The sequence below is a fragment of the Lactuca sativa genome, chromosome 6, assembly GCF_002870075.4.
Source record: "Lactuca sativa cultivar Salinas chromosome 6, Lsat_Salinas_v11, whole genome shotgun sequence".
NCBI lineage: Eukaryota > Viridiplantae > Streptophyta > Magnoliopsida > Asterales > Asteraceae > Lactuca > Lactuca sativa.
The window spans coordinates 112260082-112272974 of NC_056628.2; positions in this window are offsets into that span (position 1 = coordinate 112260082).

The window sequence follows — 12893 nt, forward strand, 5'->3', positions numbered from 1 at the left end:
TGTCGCGAGAAGGCCGTTTTCCTTCACCTTCCTAATCACAAAAACTCTAATAATCCATGGTGATAAACCTAGCGCCAATCCCCTCCCTATCTCGTGCATCAAGGCACAGAAGTTCCTGCACCAGGAGGACTACGTTTTCCTCACTCATGTTGTGGACAAGACCAAAGAAGAGGTAGGCATACAAGGTATTCCAGTAACATGTGATTTTTCCAAATGTGTTCCCCAAAGGACTTTCGGGAATATCCCAGAGAGACAGGTCGAATTTCGAATCAACCTCAGATCGGGAACCACATCAATTGCCAATTCACCCTATAGGTTGACTCCCGCCAAAAATTCACAAGTTATCCTGTCAACTGAGTAGAATTGTTGCGCAAAGCATTCCTTAGACCAAGATTCTCATCCTAGAGAGCTCCGGTCTTGTTTTTCAAGAAGACAGATCCTTCCGAGGGTACATCGATTTTAGGAAATTGAATAATCTTCCCATTAAAAATCGATACCTACTTCCACGGACTGACGATCTATTTGGCCAGCTCCAAGGAGCTCGTTACTTCTTTAAAATAGATCTAAGAATCGGTTATCATCAACTCTGAGTCCGAGAAGGCGACATTCCAAAAACTGCATTCCGAACTCGTCGCGACCATTACAAATTCATTGTGATACCCTTCGGTCTAACGAATGCTCCCACGGTATTCATGGACCCTACAAACCGAGTTTGCCCAACCATTCCTAGTCGTCCTTTTCATTATTTTCATCAATAACATACTCATCTACTCACGAGGCAAGAACAAAACACTGTCAACATCTACGACCAGCCTTGAAAGCATCAAAGCTGGATAATATCGCAATGAAAGCACTGCAGGGATGGATAAAACCCTCGAAGTCAAAAGACAAAGCTTATTATTATAAGAGTTGAGTTGGGTGCTATCCTGGTGATCGTCGATAGGTTAACCTAATCTGCCCATTTCCTGCCAATACAGATCATGAGACTCCATGAAGTATCAGTAACTACCATATCGGACCGAGATAACATGATTACATCAAGACTTTGACAGTCATTCCAGAAGGCTATGGGAACATAGCTAAATATGAGCATTGTTTGCTACTCTCAAATCGCTAGACAAAGCGAACGAACCATTCAACCACTCGAAGTCATGCTATCAGTCTGGGTGTTGAATTCAACAAGTCAGGTGATACCCAGTTTCCCTTGACTAAATCCTCATACAATAACAATGATCGCACGAGCATCAAGATTGTTCGTTTCGAAACTCTTTATAGTCATGAATACATATCACTCACCAGTACTCTCATGAGACCAGAAACCATTTGCGAAACAACAGAGAAGATAATCCAAATCAAAGCCTGACTTCAAGCATAGCGAGACCGACAGAAGAGCTATTCCGACAAGCGGCGTAAGCCAATAGGAAGTCAAGTCGGGGATCGCGTGTTATTAAAGGAATCTCCGTGGAAAGGAATGATCCTCTTTAGAAAACAAGAAAACTAAACCCACGATACATCAGGCTGTTCAAACTTCTTGCTTGGATTGGTCCAGAGACTTATAGGCTGCAGCTGCCTGTAGAGCTCAGCAACGTACACCTTGTGTCTCGAATCTGAAAAGAAGAATATCAGATGAGACTCTTATCATTCCTCTACAAGAAATCGACATAAACGAGAACCTCATGTTCGTCAAAGAACGAGTCGATGTATTTGATAAGGAAAGAAAGCGTACAAAACAATGCCACATTCCGATGGTAAAGGTTCGATGGAACGCTAAATGTGGACCGAAATTCACATGGGAAACGCGAAGATCAGATGAAGTACCTATCCTCTCATTCATGATTCTACCTTTCGAAAGAATTTCGGGACGAAATTCCCTCTAACGGGGGCATGATGTCACAACTGGCACTTTTGCTAGGAAATTCTATTCTCATGAAACCATCAACTATAGTAAGGCTTGTAATCTAAGTGAATGTTATACCCTGTCCTCTTTCAAATGCATCCTATAGGTTCAACTAAGGGTTGGAAACCTTAGAAATTCCGGTTCAAGTTCCTTATGAACTAAAATTCTCCTATTGGGCATAATGGACCAATAAGCCTTCAACTTCACCACTTTAGGCCATGATGGGCCATAAAGGGATTTAATTACCCCTAATGGGCCCTAAACCCATTTCTTTTACCATTTTGGGCCGTGAGCCTCCTTAAGAGCCCAATGGGCCGAAAATTGATTTTTGGGCCTCATAAATTCGGTCAAGACCAACAATGGGCAAAAACACCTCATCCTCATTTACCTTAGCCCAATCTCGGCCCAAGATCATTCCAAAACAAAGAAAAAAGAAATAAGCAAATGGAAGGAGGGTGATGTAAAGTTTGCCAACACATGATTATCCACCAAGTATCTAGATAATCACATACATCTAGACACTTATTACCTATCATGCATTAACCCCTTGGATCTTATCTCTTCTTTTTTTTGGCAAGGGCCGAGAATACACACACACATCACAAAAATTCATTCCAAACCTCTCTAAGTCTTGAAGAGCATCTCTTCCTTCCCTCTCCTAAAATTTTCGAGATTTAAGTGCATTCCAAGGAGATTTTTCACAAAAATCACCATCCAAGGTAAGGTTGTACTTAATTCTATGATCTAGTTCCCTTGATCTATCAAAAACCTCTTCTTAACTCATGAGAAATCATGATCTTGTATCTTAGAAACACCTCAAGGCCGAGATCTTCATCAAGGGGTGCTAAGGCCAAAAATCACCAAGTTTTCTTCCATCTTTTCTTCAAAAAAACCAAAACTACACCCTAAGGTGAGCTTCATACCCCCTATTTTCTATTTTTATGAGTTTTGTGGGGGGGGGGGAATACAAGTGAAAGTGTAGATCTATATGTGTTATGTATGCCTTGTATGATTTCTATGCTTATATGGATGTTTTTGTGTGTTTGTGATGTTGGATCTAGCCATAAACCCCTAAAAATCGTGATATACTTTATGTTAAAGGACACTAGCATAAAATATATTTCTACATACAAAGTGTTCTATGAAAAATAGCTAGATGGCTTAATAACATTTTCTTTGGGCTAAAAACTCAATTTTTGGACATAAAATGTTAAAAATATAAAGTTAAAGGGCCCAAAATGAAATATTTCGAAATCTGATGGGTGAGATGAGTCAAAACAGTTTCCATAATGTATTTTCTGAAAATATACTTTTTGGAGGACTAAAAACATAAATTTCAAGCTTAATGGGCTAAAAATGGCATTTTCGGCCCAATAGGGCCCAATATGCGAAATTTTCTGTTTTGGAGGACCAAAACTATGTTTTTCGGTAAAACAGTGGACTACTAGTGTTCCAAGTACTTTTCAAAGGTTTAAAATGCTTTTCAAATTTAAAAAGGACCAAAGTTGCAAAAATTTTCCAATTTGGGCCAAAATTGTAAAAACTGCGAAAAAGAGGGGTTATAATCGAGAAAACTGTATTTTCAGGGACTCAAACTGTTTTCAATGAAAAATATGCTGAAAAATATCAATTTCAGTAATTTTTGGTATTAAAATGGCAAGAAAAATGATTTAAGGACCAAACCGGAAAGTTATTTAATTAGAGGGTTGAAAAAGTAAATTTACAAACAATGAGGGGCTGAAAACAGAAAATTTTCAAGGCTAATTCAATACACTCAACTTGATCAAATACTGGCACCGCGACTACCGACGAAATACAATACACGACAATACCAAAAATCATTGTTAAACGAATTGGTTCGGTCTCGAACCAATAAAAATCCGAAACTACTAACGCGACGATAACTCGATTCACACAAGTAACATTTGGGAATTTAATACACACGTGAGAGTGCACAGACGTCTACGCACCATCTTTGGGCCCTGTTGGGTTGAAGAATTGCTCAAGTGTTGCGTCGTTGGGCTCGATAGTTTATTTATTTAGTTTGTATTCCGGTTTGGGCCTGTCCAACCGAGAGCCCATTATGTTTAATATATAAGTATATGCTTGCATGCATATTAGGTTAACGATTTTAGTGATTCATCTAGAGCATAACGATAGCATTTACAGGTTTCTTTAATCGTTCTTGTAACCTACCAATCCTCTACAGTTGATGTTCTTAATCGAGCTCTTCTGAGGATTTTGTTTAATCATTCGACACGTTTGATTCACTCTTGTCTTATACTTATCTTCGTGTTCTTGCTGTTTTTATAATTAATTACCTGTTTAAGATCTAATCGATCTTCATAGATTAAGGTTTTAATCTCATCAATTGGTATCAGAGCAGGAGGCTGTGTAATCAATACACATCTTTTCTGTGAAAAGGTTTTAATTAGGGTTTTTCCGCAACTACCGATATTTATTGAGCCGTCATCTCATTATTGACGTATCTTGATATTTATTGTTTTGCCCTAATCTAAGTTATTACAAGTCTGATCTTTTAACAGGTTTTTTCGATCATAATGGACGAGTCGCAATCAAATCCTATTAATATTTCCAACAGCATCGGTTCGACGACAAAGATTCCAATCCTATATACCCATGACTATGAAGTCTGGGCGCATCACTTTGAAGACTACGTGATTGGATCTGAGGATAATGGATACCTCATATGGGAAGCTATCATTAATGGACCATTTTCTCATTCTTCAACGTCCAGGATTATTAAGACACAAAAGGAGTACAATGATCTGCTGAAGGATGTTAAGGATATTGCACAAGATGAAAAGGACAAATTCCAGTGCAATATCAAGGCATTAAGGTTAATCAGATTCGCCCTTCAGTCCGACACCTTTAGGTTGGTCAGCTCATGCACGACGGCAAAGGAAGTTTGGGATAGACTTCGCGAACTGTATTCTACAGACGAGGATCTTGAACATTCTATCCAAACCTTGCTCTTATCTGAGTTTGGAGAATTCAGGTAAGGAGCCGAAGAAACGGTGACCCAGACGTTCGATCGCTTCAATCATCTTCTCAGCAAGATGATCAAACATGACATCGAAAGGAAGCTTATCGAGCAGAAGGTTACTTTCTTAAATGGTATGCGGTCTGAATGGAGAGCAGTGGTGTCTACAGTCAAAGCCCATGAGCAGTTTAAATCATATTTCTTGGCGAAACTGGTGGGTATTCTCAAGTCCCAAGAGAAGATTGTACTGCAGGAGAAGAACGTTGTCTCAAGCCTTGGTTCGTTGTCCCTCCTGTCAAAAAGCAAAGGCGTGATGGAGGATGAAGACCTTAACTTGGAGGAGTATGACCTCACGTCTGAGGATTATGCTATGATGGTGTCTAACCCCAAGAGGTTCATAAAGAAGAGATTCCCCAGCAATAAAAACCGAAACTGGCAGGGGAGTTACAGTTCAGAAAAAGTTAACAATGAACCGAAGGTTGAAGAGCCCATGAAGGAACCGAAGGTGGATGGCGATTCCGGAGTTAGCTGTTACTACTGTGGTGGGAAAAACCACTATGCTAAAGATTGTGTCCTTAAGAAGATGGCTGAAAAGGGTGATGAAAAAGATGAGGAAGCCGTGTTGCAGAAAAGGCTAGATGAGTTGAGAAAGAAGAAGTCTACCGCTAACCCTTCTATTAATGCTCTTATTGTGCAGGGTTCGGTTATTGATGACGAGTTCGGTAGCACGGAAGTTTGGTCTACCGACTCAGAAGACGATGAAATGAGGAAGCCTACTCATGGAAAGGCTTATGTGGCAAAGGAGGAGGGCAGTGGAGGAAGATGCTTCATGGTGTCTGATGTATCTCAGATGAGGGGATACAACACCGATAGTGGAAGCAATGAACCGAAGGTGCAGGAGGACATGTGCTTTACGGCCAAACCACTCAGCCAGCAGTTCAATGAGCTTGATGAACTGATAAAGAAGGTGTAACAGCCCGGAATTTCAGGTATCGCTTTAAAACTATTTTTGGAGGCATTTTAGGAAGGGACTCGGCGAGTTGGAGCCAGACTCGCCGAGTAGGACCGCAGACTTGGTCGCGGGTTCGCGACTGGACTCGACGAGTCCAGATATAGACTCGGCGAGTCGACGCTGTTCAGCAGAAACCCCAGCCGTTTGGTTTTGGATCGTATATAACGCCTCTTAGGCCGTCATTGTCCGTCTTTTGGTCGATTGAGAAGAACCCTAATTGTTGTGGACGTCTAGAGTAGGAGAGAAAGCCATTGGAGCTTGGAGGGACTTGTTAGGCAAGAAGAAGAAGAGTTTGGCCAAAGGAACATCAAGGAGGATCGAGTCCTGAGGTTTGGGGGACACAGAGAGTGCGTTTTCAGGTAATACTCGGACCATTTCTGTTATTTTGATGTGTACTCGAATCTAGGGTTTATGAAACCCATTTAGTGATTAGGTGGGTTATTATGTTATTACCCATACGTTTATACCCCAGTAATAAGATGTCTAGAAGTCCAGAAAGTCCCATGATTGTATATCTCGGGACCATACGTATTTCAAGAAGCAGTTGCTCGTCTGCATGGCATGGACTCGTCGAGTCCAATGATCAGACTCGGTGAGTAGCTTGAAGATTTACTGGGACTCGCCGAGTTGTTCTTTAGACTCGGCGAGTAGCTTGAAGATTTACTGGGACTCGCCGAGTTGTTCTTTAGACTCGGCGAGTAGCTTGAAGATTCATTAGGACTCCCCGAGTTGTTCTTCAGACTCGGCGAGTGGAGTCGGGGTGGCCCCGCGATTCTTCCACGTGGATCTCGTCGATTCAAAGGGGGATACTCGACAAGTAGATAGGGAATCCCAGAGAGTTGGAGGACGTCCAGACTCGCCGAGTCGCCATGGTACTCGCCGAGTCCGGACGAGCTGACCGTTGACCGTGGACCAGAGTTGACCTAAGTCTGACTTCTTAGGGATAGTCACACTTAGAAGATATATGTGTTAATGAGATATGTGATATTATAGGAAGGTTGTAGCTCGTCGGATTGTGCACGAGTGAGTTCAGGATTTGCTAGCTCTTAGCATTCACGAGGTGAGTTTTCTCACTATACTGTACCCGGAAGGGTTTGACTGTGTGACCGGAAGGTCAGATATGATATGTGATATGTATGCTATATGTGGTAAGATATTTGTTATATGTGCTATGTATGTTATGTGGGCCGGAAGGCAATATGTTATGGGCCGGAAGGCGAATATGTTATCGGCCGGAAGGCGTGATGTTGATGACCGGAAGGTCAGGGCCTGGAAAGGCGTATGTGCGTAAGTTGTATATTGGGGAACTCACTAAGCATTTATGCTTACAGTTGTTGTGCATGTATTTCAGGTACTAGCGAGGACCGTGGGAAGGCGCCGGCGTGATCGATACACACTGAAGAATGCTTTTATGATCTTGGGATTTTGAATAATTGTATTTGACAGAATACTTAAACTATTTATGCCTTGTTTTGAATGGAAATAATTATATTTTAAAAATGAAAAATTTGTTTGAAAATTTGCGTTGTTACAATTGGTATCAGAGCCTAGGTTTGAGGGATTCGGGTGCACCTTCGGGGGTAACTGAACTCAAACCGAGGATTTGAGGAAACTTTTTAAATAAAGGCATAAACTTTTGTAAATGGTTTTGTGGGAAGCAAGAAAGAAGCAGTGTGTACGATCAGTCAGCGCCCGAACGGTAAAGATCCCCAAAATACCTTACAATATTATATGATATGAATTGTTATGCATGCTAGAAGACTAGGTATTCATGATAGGACTAGAGTGGCCTGATTTGTGATGCCTTAGTCTAGGGAAGTTTGCCTATATGAGATACGTTGCTAGTATGCGGGTAGATAGTGCATATCAGAAGTAGAGTACTCACTATCTGGAGTTTGGGGAGGAAGACTTGGGATGAACGCTGATGCGGTGTGGTCGGTAGTATTGGGCCCGTACTACCGAGGACACCGGGTCAGGGGGAGGCCCAAGTAAGAATCCCTGGAGATCGGAGACTGAGTAGGGTTGCGTTATCGAGTGCAATTACACTCGCTGCAGTCTCTGATAGTTTTATGTTGTATTTTAGAGACATCATGGTTAGACCACGCCACGGAGCGAGTTCGAGCGGTGTGAGTGACGAGGAGATTCGTCAGATGATTCACGAGGAGGTGGCAGCGGCGATCCGGGCTGAGATCCCGGAGATGTTTGGTTCTATTAAGACCACCCTGATGGAGACGTTCGATGAGCGGTATGCCGCATTGACTGAGGCTGCAACCGCTGCAGCTACCGCAGCTGTGGCCGCTGCTAGGCCACAGGGGGGTGACTCGTTGCTGTTCCGAGAGTTCAACAACACGAAGCCACCAGAGTTCGATGGGACGCAGGATCCGATTGCTGCGATGAGGTGGATCGCAGATATAGAGGGGTGCTTCTACACTTGTTCATGCCCGGAGCACCTGAGGGTACGGTTCGCTTTGAACCAGCTCCGTCTGGGAGCGAAGGACTGGTGGAAGTTCGTGACGGCGAACTTCACTTTGGCAGAGACTACAGCAGTGACATGGGAGGGGTTCACTGCCATGTTCAGGGATGAGTACGTTCCCCCGGTGGAGCGGGAACGAATGGTTCAGGAGTTCTTAACCCTCAAGCAGGGTACTAACTCGGTGGCGGCGATCACGCGGAAGTTTCATGAGAGGGCGATGTTTTGCCCCGAGCTGGTGGCCACAGAGCAGGCTCGGATGAGCCGGTACTTGGGTGTTCTGAGGAGGGAGATCCGGGAGTTTGTGTCAAACTCCACTTACCATACTTTTAATGAGCTTCAGGCGAATGCCAGGAAGCGTGAGATCGAGTTGGAGACTCAGGCCAGGGAGGAGGTCGAGTCTCAGCAGGCAGACCGGCGGCCGGCTCAGTCTCAGCCGGCAGCCAAGCGGATTAAGTCCGCCGATTCGAGGACGGGAGGTTCGAAGAGCCGCACTTGCGGAAAGTGCGGCAAGGGTCACGATGGGGCGTGTCGAGCCGGTGCCTGCTACAAGTGCGGCAAGGAGGGGCACATTGCTAGGGAGTGCCCCAAGGGGTTTATGGTTTGCTTTCATTGCAACCAGACCGGCCATCGGAAGGCCGAATGCCCTCAGCTTCGTCAGGGATCTGCACCTACTGCCAGGACTACTGAGACTCAACCGGTGAAGGTCGAGGCCCCGAGGGCTCGTGGGAGAGCCTTTCAGCTGACTACGGAGGAGGTCCGCGCTGCGCCCGATGTTGTGGCAGGTATGTTGTAATTCATGTATTTATTTTAATGTCGAGATGTTATGCTTATGTAATTGTATGCGTAGGTACTTTCCTTGTGAACTCTGTGCCTGCCTTAGTGTTATTTGACTCGGGTGCGAGTAGGTCCTTTGTGTCCGTAGCCTTTAGTCAGCATATCAGCGTTAGTCGTGAGTCGTTGAGTCGACCTTTGAGAGTTTCTATAGCTGACGAGAAAGTGATTTGTGCTACTGAGGTTCTTCGGGGATGTGTGCTAGAGATTTTCGGGGTGGAGTTCCCGATTGACCTGATTCTTATTGCGATGGGTGATGTCTGTGTCATCGTGGGCATGGACTGGTTGAGCCGATTCGGCGCTGTCATCGACTGTGAGCGTCAGTTGGTGACTATACGAGACCATAGTGGGGGAGTTCTTTCGGTGTACGGCGAGGGTACCCGTTCGGGATCAGCTTTTTGTTCGGCCGCTAGGGCGAGGCAGTGTCTACAGCAGGGCTGTAAGGGTTTTGTGGCGTATGTGATGGATACGCGGGACGTTTCTGAGAGACCGAAATCAGTTGAGGAGGTTCCTGTGGTGCGCGAGTTTTCAGATGTTTTCCCCGAGGAGTTGCCGGGAGTACCTCCTGTGAGGCAAGTGGAGTTTGGTATCGATCTAGTTCCGGGGGCCGCGCCTATTGCTAAAGTGCCTTATCGTCTTGCACCTCCAGAGATGCAAGAGTTGTCCTCGCAGCTCCAGGAGTTGCTGGGGAAGGGATTCATTCGGCCGAGCAGCTCGCCATGGGGAGCGCCTATTCTGTTCGTCAAGAAGAAGGATGGTTCACACCGGATGTGTATTGATTACCGGGAGTTGAACAAGTTAACGGTCAAGAACCGTTACCCGTTGCCGAGGATCGATGATTTATTCGATCAGTTGCAGGGAGCATCTTGGTTTTCCAAGATCGATCTGAGGTCAGGGTACCATCAGGTGAGAGTGCGGGATGGGGATGTCTAGAAGACAGCATTTAGGACGCGATATGGGCATTATGAGTTTGTGGTGATGCCTTTCGGGCTCACCAATGCCCCGGCTGTGTTCATGGATCTCATGAATAGGGTATGCAGACCGATGTTGGATCGGTCAGTGATTGTATTTATCGACGACATTCTGGTGTATTCTAGATCTAGAGAGCAGCATGAGGAGCATTTGAGGGAGGTCCTCGAGGTATTGAGGTCGGAGAAGCTTTATGCAAAGTTCTCCAAATGTGACTTCTGGCTGCGGGAGGTCCAATTTCTAGGACATGTTGTCAATCAGAAAGGGATATTGGTCGATCCGACCAAGGTTGAGGCGGTGATGAGTTGGGAGGTGCCGAAGTCACCTTCTGAGATCAGGAGCTTCCTTGGGTTGGCAGGGTATTATCGGAGATTCATCAAGGATTTCTCCAAGATCGCAGTGCCACTCACTAGATTGACCCGGAAGGGTGTTGCATTCTCATGGGGGCCCGAGCAGCAGACCTCCTTTGAGACGCTTCGCCAGAGGTTGTGCGAAGCCCCGGTATTAGCTCTCCCAGAAGGGATGGAAGATTTTGTTGTATATTGCGACGCATCAATTTCGGGACTAGGTGCAGTGTTGATGCAGAGGGGTCATGTGATAGCATATGCATCGAGGCAGCTGAAGCCTCATGAGGGGAGATATCCCACGCATGATTTAGAGTTGGTGGCAGTAGTGTTCGCTCTCAAGATTTGGCGTCACTACCTGTATGGGGTTCGATGTACAATATACACGGACCACAAGAGCTTGAAATATTTGATGGATCAGCCCAACCTAAATATGCGTCAGAGGAGGTGGTTGGATGTGGTCAAGGATTATGATTGTGAGATCCTGTACCACCCAGGCAAGGCTAATGTGGTAGCCGACGCATTGAGCCGTAGGGCGGAGAGCACACCATTGCGAGAGGTATGCTTGAGACTGACTGTGATGACTCCAGTATTGGATGATATTCGTGGGGCACAGACAGAGGCTGTGCGACCAGAAATGCAGAAGAAAGAGCGGGTTGCGGGGTTAATTTCAGAGTTCGTTAAGGATGGGCGAGGGCTTATGACATTTCAGGGTCGGATCTGGGTACCGTTCGTGGGCGGTACGCGTATTACCTTGATGGAAGAGGCTCATAGATCGAAATTCTCGATCCATCCCGGTGCTACAAAGATGTATTTGGATTTGAGGAAGGAGTATTGGTGGCCCTGTATGAAGAGAGACGTGGCATGGTTCGTTGAGAGGTGCTTGACCTGCCGTAGGGTTAAGGCCGAGCACCAGAGACCGCATGGCAAGTTACAGCCATTGGAGATTCCCGAGTGGAAGTGGGAACAGATCACTATGGATTTCATCACCAAATTGCCGAGGACTGTCAGGGGAGTTGATGCAATTTGGGTAATTGTGGATAGGTTGACGAAGAGTGCACACTTCCTTGCCATCAGTGAGAGTTCTTCAGCGGAGAAGTTGGCGGAGATATATGTGAGAGAGGTGGTATCTCGGCATGGGGTACCGATTTCGATTGTTTAAGACCGTGATGTGCATTTCACTTCCAGGTTCTGGAAGAAATTTCATGAGGAGCTGGGTACTAAATTGCACTTTAGTACCGCATATCATTCCCAGACAGACGGTCAGAGCGAGCGGACGATGCAGACATTGGAAGACATGCTTAGAGCGTGTGTGTTAGACTTCGGGGGTAGCTGGGATGCGCATTTACCCTTGGCTGAGTTTTCCTACAACAACAGCCATCATTCGAGCATTGGTATGCCACCTTTCGAGTTGTTGTATGGTAGGAGGTGTCGGACTCCCATTTGCTGGGGAGAGGTGGGACAGAGAGTGATGGGTAGTACAGAGATCGTACTCCAGACGACAGAGCAGATTCAGCAGGTTAGGCAGAGGTTATTGACCGCTCAGAGCCGACAGAAGAGTTATGCGGACAGACGCCAGTCCGAGCTTGAATTCCAGGTTGGCGACTTCGTTCTCCTGAAAGTTTCTCCTTGGAAAGGAGTGATCCGGTTCAGAAAGAGGGGCAAGTTGGGACCCCGGTTCATAGGCCCATTTCGGGTAATTGCAAGAGTAGGTCGGGTAGCTTATCGACTAGAGTTGCCAGCAGAGTTGGGACAGATTCACAATACCTTTCATGTATCGCAATTGAGGAAGTGCATAGCCGATGAATCGGCAGTGGTTCCGTTAGAGGATATTCAGGTGGATGCGAGTTTGAATTACGCTGAGAGGCCAGTAGCTATCAGGGATCGGAAGATCAAGGTTCTGCGAAACAAGGAGGTATCTCTGGTGTTGGTTCAGTGGCAACACCGGAAGGGATCGGAGATGACTTGGGAGCCGGAACGTGAGATGCGGGAGCAACATCCGGAGTTATTCGCAGAGTGAGACTTCGAGGGCGAAGTCTAGTTCTAGTGGGGGAGAGTTGTAACAGCCCGGAATTTCAGGTATCGCTTTAAAACTTTTTTTGGAGGCATTTTAGGAAGGGACTCGGCGAGTTGGAGCCAGACTCACCGAGTAGGACCGCAGACTTGGTCGCGGGTTCGCGACTGGACTCGACGAGTCCAGATATAGACTCGGCGAGTCGACGCTGTTCAGCAGAAACCCTAGCCGTTTGGTTTTGGATCGTATATAACGCCTCTTAGGCCGTCATTGTCTGTCTTTTGGTCGATTGAGAAGAACCCTAATCGTTGTGGACGTCTAGAGCAGGAGAGAAAGCCATTGGAGCTTG